The 7973-nt window shown below is 37.0% G+C and overlaps 1 long non-coding RNA gene across 1 annotated transcript in view; it reads left to right on the plus strand.

Annotated features, from left to right (window-relative positions):
* The first annotated feature begins 311 nt into the window (after window positions 1–311).
* LOC107667697 (uncharacterized) overlaps window positions 312–7973 on the plus strand; it is a 15941-nt gene continuing 8279 nt past the window's right edge. Inside the window, exons 1-2 of the long non-coding RNA XR_001631810.1 lie at window positions 312–384; window positions 7739–7744. This is a non-coding gene — a long non-coding RNA (uncharacterized LOC107667697). The remainder of the gene's footprint in view (window positions 385–7738; window positions 7745–7973) is intronic.

A 7973-nucleotide genomic window follows, 5' to 3' on the forward strand; every position in this document is an offset into this window, starting at 1 on the left:
TGCATACAAGTGTGTTTAGTGTTTTGCAAATCACTGTGTGTAATGTTTTGCAAAAAGTGTGAAGCTGACAATGTGCTTACAGTTGTGCAAATCTAGGTTTGCTCCTTGAGTGTAAGGTTTTGCTAATTGTGGGAAAGTTTTCATTCTAGTGTGCAAGCAATTGAAAAAAACTGTAAAAACCCCACTTTCCCATGGTAAAATCAGTGTAATGCACAGCTTCAAGTGACTTAGACTCCACTCATGACCACAGCACCTGCCAGTTTAGAAAAGTGCTCAACAATAGAGTATGTGAGAGACGCAGGCACTTTTGCTCCTTGAGTGTAAGGTTTCGCTAATTGTGGGAAAGTTTTAATTTTAGTGTTTAAGCAATTGAAAAAAAATGTAGTCTAAAAACAGCTTATTATGAAGTCAGTCTGCCAAAACTACAGCTTGTGGAATGTACAACTCTATGATGTAATAGTGTGGGTACATACTCCTCCTACGCAGAAGAAGACCAATGCCTGATTCTACATCGCTGCCTGTTTAGCACCATCCACCAATTTGTGCATGTAGTGTTTACGAGAGAGGCGAACATGCAGGTCTACGCAGAAACCAAATGATAAAGATGCTCCAAAGACAACAACATGCTGTGCAGAGCCAAGTTGTGGAAAAAAAAAAATCTTTGCATTGCCTTCCTTCTGATCCCAACGTTAGGAAAGAGTGGATGAACTTTTACATTTGTAAAGTCCCCCTGTAGTGAAAATAAAGTTGTTGTTTTTTATGTTGTTTATTTGTCTATGTGGTGTTTTTAACTCTTTCCCCGTCAGCATTTTTTTTTTTAAAGTTGCCAACCACCACCAGCGTTTTTGCTGATTTTCACTAAAATTTCATGGCCCCCAGAATATTTTGTTGTATGAATATCTGAACATGCAATACATCAAAATAAAGAGCAGACCCACTACTTAAAAAAAAAAAGTTTTATTCTGGCTTCAAGCATTGCTTTTTTATCAACACTTGAATGTAGGTAGGTTTCATAAAAAAAAAGAAAATTAAATTTTTATCAAATACTACATCTGGATCATATTCGGTAATATTATCAAAGCAAAGATGCATTAGATGGCTTCCATCAGTACTCTCTAAGCTTGCTCAGGCCTTTACCACTTTCTGGATTGACATTTCACTCTGTAACATTAGAGAGTTTTCATTTATATGCGGTTAGTGTTGATGATCACATTATTTTTCATATGCATATGCATACATATGAGATCGCTCGTTTCTGCATCTTCCTCGTCTGTGTTTTTGATCGGGACATTCTGGACTCATTCAGGAGCTGCGTAATAGCGCCCCTAGCGTACAACAGTGAGAAAGCGTAAACCCGGAAAATTCCGTGTTTGGCAGGGAAGCATTGTCTCACGAATAACGGAAAATGCTGTTTGGCGGGAAAAGAGTTAATATGCTTTTAGACAAACCGTGTGCCAATCCATTAATGAACACCATTTCTGAGTATTTTTCCTTAAAACTGTAGTTTCACAAAGGCAATCCCAGAAACGTAGTTTGAAACAGCCTTTTTTTTTGCTACGTCACAAAATTCAATATAACCAGTCACGTCAAGGGATAGATTCCAGATTCCTATCTTTAGCATATCACAAATTTTTCTGCATAGCATGGGGTCTAGTGAGAAGGCAGCCACGAAGCCGTGGTTTAACAAGAATTTAGAACCGCTAACTTGAATAATAACCCGTGGCTACAGTGTAAAATTAGCCTGGAGTCTGACCCACCTCTTCCGCATTGGCATCCGCACTTCACACGCATATGCTCGCAGGAGCGAATTGGAATCACAAACTTGGCTGCATTCGAGTATTCAATGCATTTTTAAAGACACAACATCGTCAAGTAAGTAACTATTAGCTGTTTGATAACATAGTGAAGCCAAGGGCTAATTATATCAATTACATTAGGTGTCTAATATATTACCATTCTAATACATCCATTTGTAAACAATATTTCCACTTGCCATTGTATCGCGTTTACTACAGTTCAGTTAGTGGATCAAGAGGCCCTGGCTGATGTGACTGACTGGAGTTGGGGCTAATTTGCATATTCATAGATCCGCATATAGTAAATGAGGCAATTACATTCAAGCTATTTTAAGGCATGAGCAAATTATTTTCAAATTATTGAGAGGCAGGCAATCGGAAAAAAACCTCTGATGTGGCATACGTCTATGTCACCACAGGCCAGTTCTTCCACCCTAACATGGTAGTCTTGCAATTCTACAGAAGATTCTCTTCCACTCTTCTTTTGCTGTTCTTCTTAACTTTCCAACTGATTATGGTGGCCACAGAAAATCTCCTCAAATTAGGCTGAGCTCTTTGTCTGGCCTCTGTCATTCCATGCACAAGAACATGGTCTATTACAGTAGCTCTAATTTCATCTGAAATAAATATTCTTGGTATTGCTCTTCATCGTCCTCCTCTTCCTTTACCTCTCAGATTGATGGATGCACCCGTGCCATCTGTGCATTTTGTACTGGCTTATATTTTGTACATTCACATATTTAGAAACAGGAGCGAATAGTTTTGAATTATTGTGTGTAAACAATGACAGTTGTGTTGCAGTTGTGATTAACTTTTGCTTTCTTATGTTTAGGGTTTTGCATCACATCTGGTCTGGATACGAACTGGATCTGGGTGGCTGCAGTGATTATCTGATCTGCATACAGTCTGAATCTGGTGGCTACGGTGACCTCGGAATAAGAAAGAAACAGACTAATATTAGAGTAGATGCCATTCTTCTAACGACGTAACAAGTACATTGGGTGTTATGGGAAGTGTTCCCGTTTCCGGTTGACCTAATTAATGCAGCCTAACAATCCTTCAACAGATTTGAATTATAGAAGTCTCTTAGTGTGTTATGTGTAAACCAGGTTAAAGAGATGGGTTTTTAATCTAGATTTAAACTGACAGAGTGTGTCTGCCTCCCGAACAATGTTAGGAAGATTATTCCAGAGTGTGGGCGCTAAATAGGAAAAGGATCTGCCGCCCGCAGTTGATTTTGATATTCTAGGTATTATCTTATTATTATTATTTTTTTTTTCTCAAAGTAACATGTTTTTTTTGGTATATTCACCAAACTTAGGTGTGTTTTCTTTTGGGTCTGTGTGTGTGTGCGTGCGTGTTTAATTGCAAAATGTTTACTATATACAGTATTTTTGTTGTTGTTTGTAACTACCTGCATAGAACACGGTGTTCTACTTTCTTATTTTTTTTTTTTTTGATGTAGTGTCTAATGCATGATCTGCAGTGCATATAATATTGACTAATGTGTGTAAGATTTGAAAGCTTTTGTTGGATTTTGAGTACAGGTGAAATGGTTTTGAAGTAATTGTTTGATTTTGCCAGAAGAGTCAGAGATTCTGTGAATTTAGTTTGAAGATTTGGATTTGAGAAAATGAGTGATGGTTTCGAGAAATGTGTTTTAGCAATTCAGAAAAACTGTAATGACTCCAAATCATATACACTCTGAAGCATTGTATTCTTAAAGGGACAGAACCCAACATCCCAGGCCCCAATGACCCTATAACAGGTCATTCAAACCAAAAAGGGGGTTATGTCCTTTAAGAAAGCCATTTAACTGTCTTTGTTAAACAGATTAGCTTCCAGGAGGCAGATTTTATTTACAGGATGATTGAATATTCCTGCTTGCATTTTCACTTCCACAGTACACACAAGTCCATCTGGTCCTGGATAAACTTGAGTAATCAGCCATAACGGCCAGTGATTTCATTGTGTACTCTCATTCATAACAAGCACAAGATCTCCTACTTGAAGATTATGTTTTAAATGCAACCATTTCTGTCATTGTTGACAAGCAGGTAGATACTCTTTGAGCCATCATGACCAGAAGTCATCCGCCAGATATTGGACCTGATGCCATATAAGTTGGTAAAATTCTTGCTTTACGAAGGCTCCTGGAGGTAGTGATTGTCCGGAATGGAGTAACAACAAATTATTTGGTGTAAGTGGTAGAGGGTCCGATGGATCGTCTTGAGAGCTTAGTGATTGGTCTTCCATTGACGATTGACTCAACACAACAAAACAACGTTGTCAAGTCAAGTCAAGTCACCTTTATTTATATAGCGCTTTTAACAATACAGATTGTGTCAAAGCAGCTTTACAGTATTACATAGAAAAAAATGTGTCAATAATGCAAAAGGACAATAGTAAACACTAAATTTTCTGTTAAAGGCAGTTCATCATTGAATTCAGTGATGTCATCATCCAGCTCAGTTCAGTTCAAATATCTGTGCAATCAAGTCGACGATATCGCTGGAAATTAACCCTCTGGGGTCTGAGGTGATTTTGGGGCCCTTGAGATGTTTTGACATGCCCTGATATTTGTGCTTATTTCAGCTACTTACAGGTGCATCTCAATAAATTAGAATGTCGTGGAAAAGTTCATTTATTTCAGTAATTCAACTCAAATTGTGAAACTCGTGTATTAAATAAATTCAATGCACACAGACTGAAGTAGTTTAAGTCTTTGGTTCTTTTAATTGTGATGATTTTGGCTCACATTTAACAAAAACCCACCAATTCACTATCTCAACAAATTAGAATACTTCATAAGACCAATAAAAAAACATTTTTAGTGAATTGTTGGCCTTCTGGAAAGTATGTTCATTTACTGTACATGTACTCAATACTTGGTAGGGGCTCCTTTCTAATTTATTGAGATGCACCTGTATAACATACTATTGGCCAACATGTAATTATTTTTTTTGTATTCAGCACAAACTGTGCTACAATAATATGTGAGCAAGATGGATGTACATGTTTGCATTTTTTAGAAAAAAATATATATATTATGCGTGGTTAGTAAGTTTTGGGAAAAAAAATGTAGCTGAAATAAAGCCATAAAACCCATACTGAATAGCTCTGAATAAGACTTTTGAGTAATCAGTCTTGTAGGCTAGAATATTTACATCAAAATTATGAGAAAATCATTCTGCTTACTCATTCACAGAAAACAATATATTGATTTAAATTTTTTGTGATAGACAAGCTTTATGCGAGGCAGTGATTCACACCTGAGAGACAAAGCGCCGTCCCCTAAAGGCCCCTCAGTGAGTCATGTGACTGTGAGGCAGGTAACAGAGAATGTGAGGAGATTGAAAATGTTTTTTTATTTTTTATTATTTGTATTTTATTCACAACACAGTATAATTAAAACATACATAATGAAGGTTGAAGACACAATATTTACTTCAAAATTATATGAAAATCATCCTGCTTACTCCTTCACAGAAAACAATATATTGATTTACATTTTTAAAGACATGTTTTGTGATCGAAAGCCTGTATGCGAGGGAGTGACAATGGTCATGAATATTTAGTGATTCACTCCTGAGAGACAAAGGGCCCCTCCCCTAATGGCCCATCACTGGCTATGTTTACATGCAACCAAATAATCCATTTGTAATCAGATTGACGGCTCAATCGGACTGAAAAGCCTTCATGTAAACACCTTAATCGATCCGACTGAGCTCGATCGGAATGAAATTTCGATCAGATTGAAGGGGGTGGTTTATTCCTTTTCTAATACGATTGAGAGTGCATGTAAACACTCGATCGAATTGAACCCCGAAACTGAAAGAACTGCGCATGTGCAATGACGCAGAAATAGCGTAATGACGTATGACGTGCAGAACGAGCGGTTCTTCCTATTGAATAAAGTGTTGTATAAATGCGTGTCCTATCATTATTAAACTCTCCTTTCACTCGGCAACTGTGAAGTGGAGCAGGACAACCTCAAACCAGTCCTTGTTTTGGATTCTCATCCACAGGCAACCCGTTTTGGGCACGGTTTATCCATAAATTAATAAATATTAATTCTGCTGTTAAAAACAAATGAATAAACCGTGTAGGAGAGTGGTTATTATGTGCAAACATTGAGACACCCTATATTTGTGCAGTGTGCGAATGTAAAAAAAAAAAAATCAATTCCGATTTGAAGCTTGTGACATATAAACACGCACATCAACCCGATCACTTTATTTAGCGTTCATGTAAACACTACATTCAGATTCAACAATCAGAATGAATTCAGTCCGATTGAACCAAAAAATTGTGCATGTAAACGTAGCCAGTGTGACTGTTACTTTAAGGGCAGGTAAGAGAGAATGTGAGGAGATTGAAAAAAATGTTAGTTTTTTTTAATTATTTGTATTTTATTCACAACACAGTATAATTAAAACATACTTAATGAAGGTCAAAGACACCTTATTGAGCACACTGATCTAACAACAGAGATGTGAACAGACTTCATTCCTGAAAACAGATTCTGTTCAACAAGTGAAACAAGTATACCATACCTGATATTTAAGTGTTTGCTGCTTCTTTCCATTGATTCAAGAAAAAATTACCATCATCAGTAGTCAAGGAGCTTGTTTTACCATAGAATATCAGTGTAGTTGAACATCTGATGTTGGTACAGCTTAGAGGAAAACAGTTTGAAGAGACTCAAGTGAAAGTCAGCAGGATTCATCTGTGGTGCAGGTATCTGATCACTAAAAAACAAACAACAACAAAAAAAACATGTGAGCATGTTAATATCAGTATGTATATATATATATATATATATATATATATAGTATGATTTTGTAGTCATAGACCCACGCATGCTTATTACCGTAAAAAGGACATTTTATATCAGAGAAGCAAATTATTATTGTTTAGCAGGTTACACATCTATAGAAAGATATTAATAAAATATATTTGAGAACAGAGTATTAATAATAAACATGGTCTAAACATTCTTAGACTCGTAGCATTCATCATGCACTAATATTACTTTTATATCGTATTGTTTTATATTATATAGAGCATGAAAACATCATCGTGTCATAAGAAATTTAGATACAATGAAGTGTATAAGTGAAGTATTCAAAATGTCTCACTCTATTTCAAAAAATGTAATCAGGAATTATAGTTTGGGAAAAACCCAACTATTAAATGTGTTCAAGTTTATTCCACAATAACACATAAACTAATGCAAAAAATAAACATTACTTATTAGAATGTTCTCCTCGGCTGGGTCAGGTTGCGTGGATTACTTTACGGATGACTTTATCTTGTTCCTTTTCTGAGATATATCTTGGGTTATTCCTCTCAGAGCAATCTTTTTCCAGAAACGAACAGTAGCCGAGATGAACTAGTGAATCCTCACGCTTTGTGCACGGAGCTGATGTGGGTGTTTACATGCCGCACGTCTCACGTGGACGATTGTTATAACAAAAACAAAAGTAGCTCGTGGCCGTGGTCACATTAAAAATAATTAGATCAGATGGAGAAACTGGACATTGCGTTGGTTTCATACGGATTACTTTATCACAGAATATTTGTTTTCAACCTGACTTACTTCATTTAAAAGTAGACACTTCAAGCTTTCTATAGATATATTTCTCATGTCTGTGTGTTATGTATTCGCTGAGTTTCATTTAATTTTAATGACGTGTTTCTAAAAGCAGTTTGCGATGACCAGTGTTACTCATTGCGCGGCTCGCGAGCCTCATGCGGCTCGCCAAGCTTTACTTTGTGGCTCGCATGGCAGTAAATAATACGATGATATGATCATGCAGTCAATACAGATATTTCATAAAAACATTAAAAAACAAGCAGGGCTATAACATAAACCATTTAAAAAACTCACACCATGTCTACACCGGACGCGAGTGGCGCAATCCGACAAAAGACAATAGAACCCAGTGATGTTGTCTACACTGGATGCGGCGCGGCACCGTGCGATGCGACATGATCCCCATCAGTAAACTGATGCCTCGTTCTATTTATGACGAACTGTACCGACACTACGTTCAAATGATTTGCAACTGTTGCTTTGTCGCGTCAAGTGTAGACAGACTTTTAGCGCAGCAGGGCACGGCACGACAACTGTCGCGTCCGGTGTAGACACGGTCAGACAGTGTCTGCTCTATT

The sequence above is a fragment of the Sinocyclocheilus anshuiensis genome, unplaced genomic scaffold (genome assembly GCF_001515605.1).
Source record: "Sinocyclocheilus anshuiensis isolate Anshui unplaced genomic scaffold, SAMN03320099.WGS_v1.1 scaffold2269, whole genome shotgun sequence".
Classification (NCBI taxonomy): Eukaryota; Metazoa; Chordata; class Actinopteri; order Cypriniformes; family Cyprinidae; genus Sinocyclocheilus; species Sinocyclocheilus anshuiensis.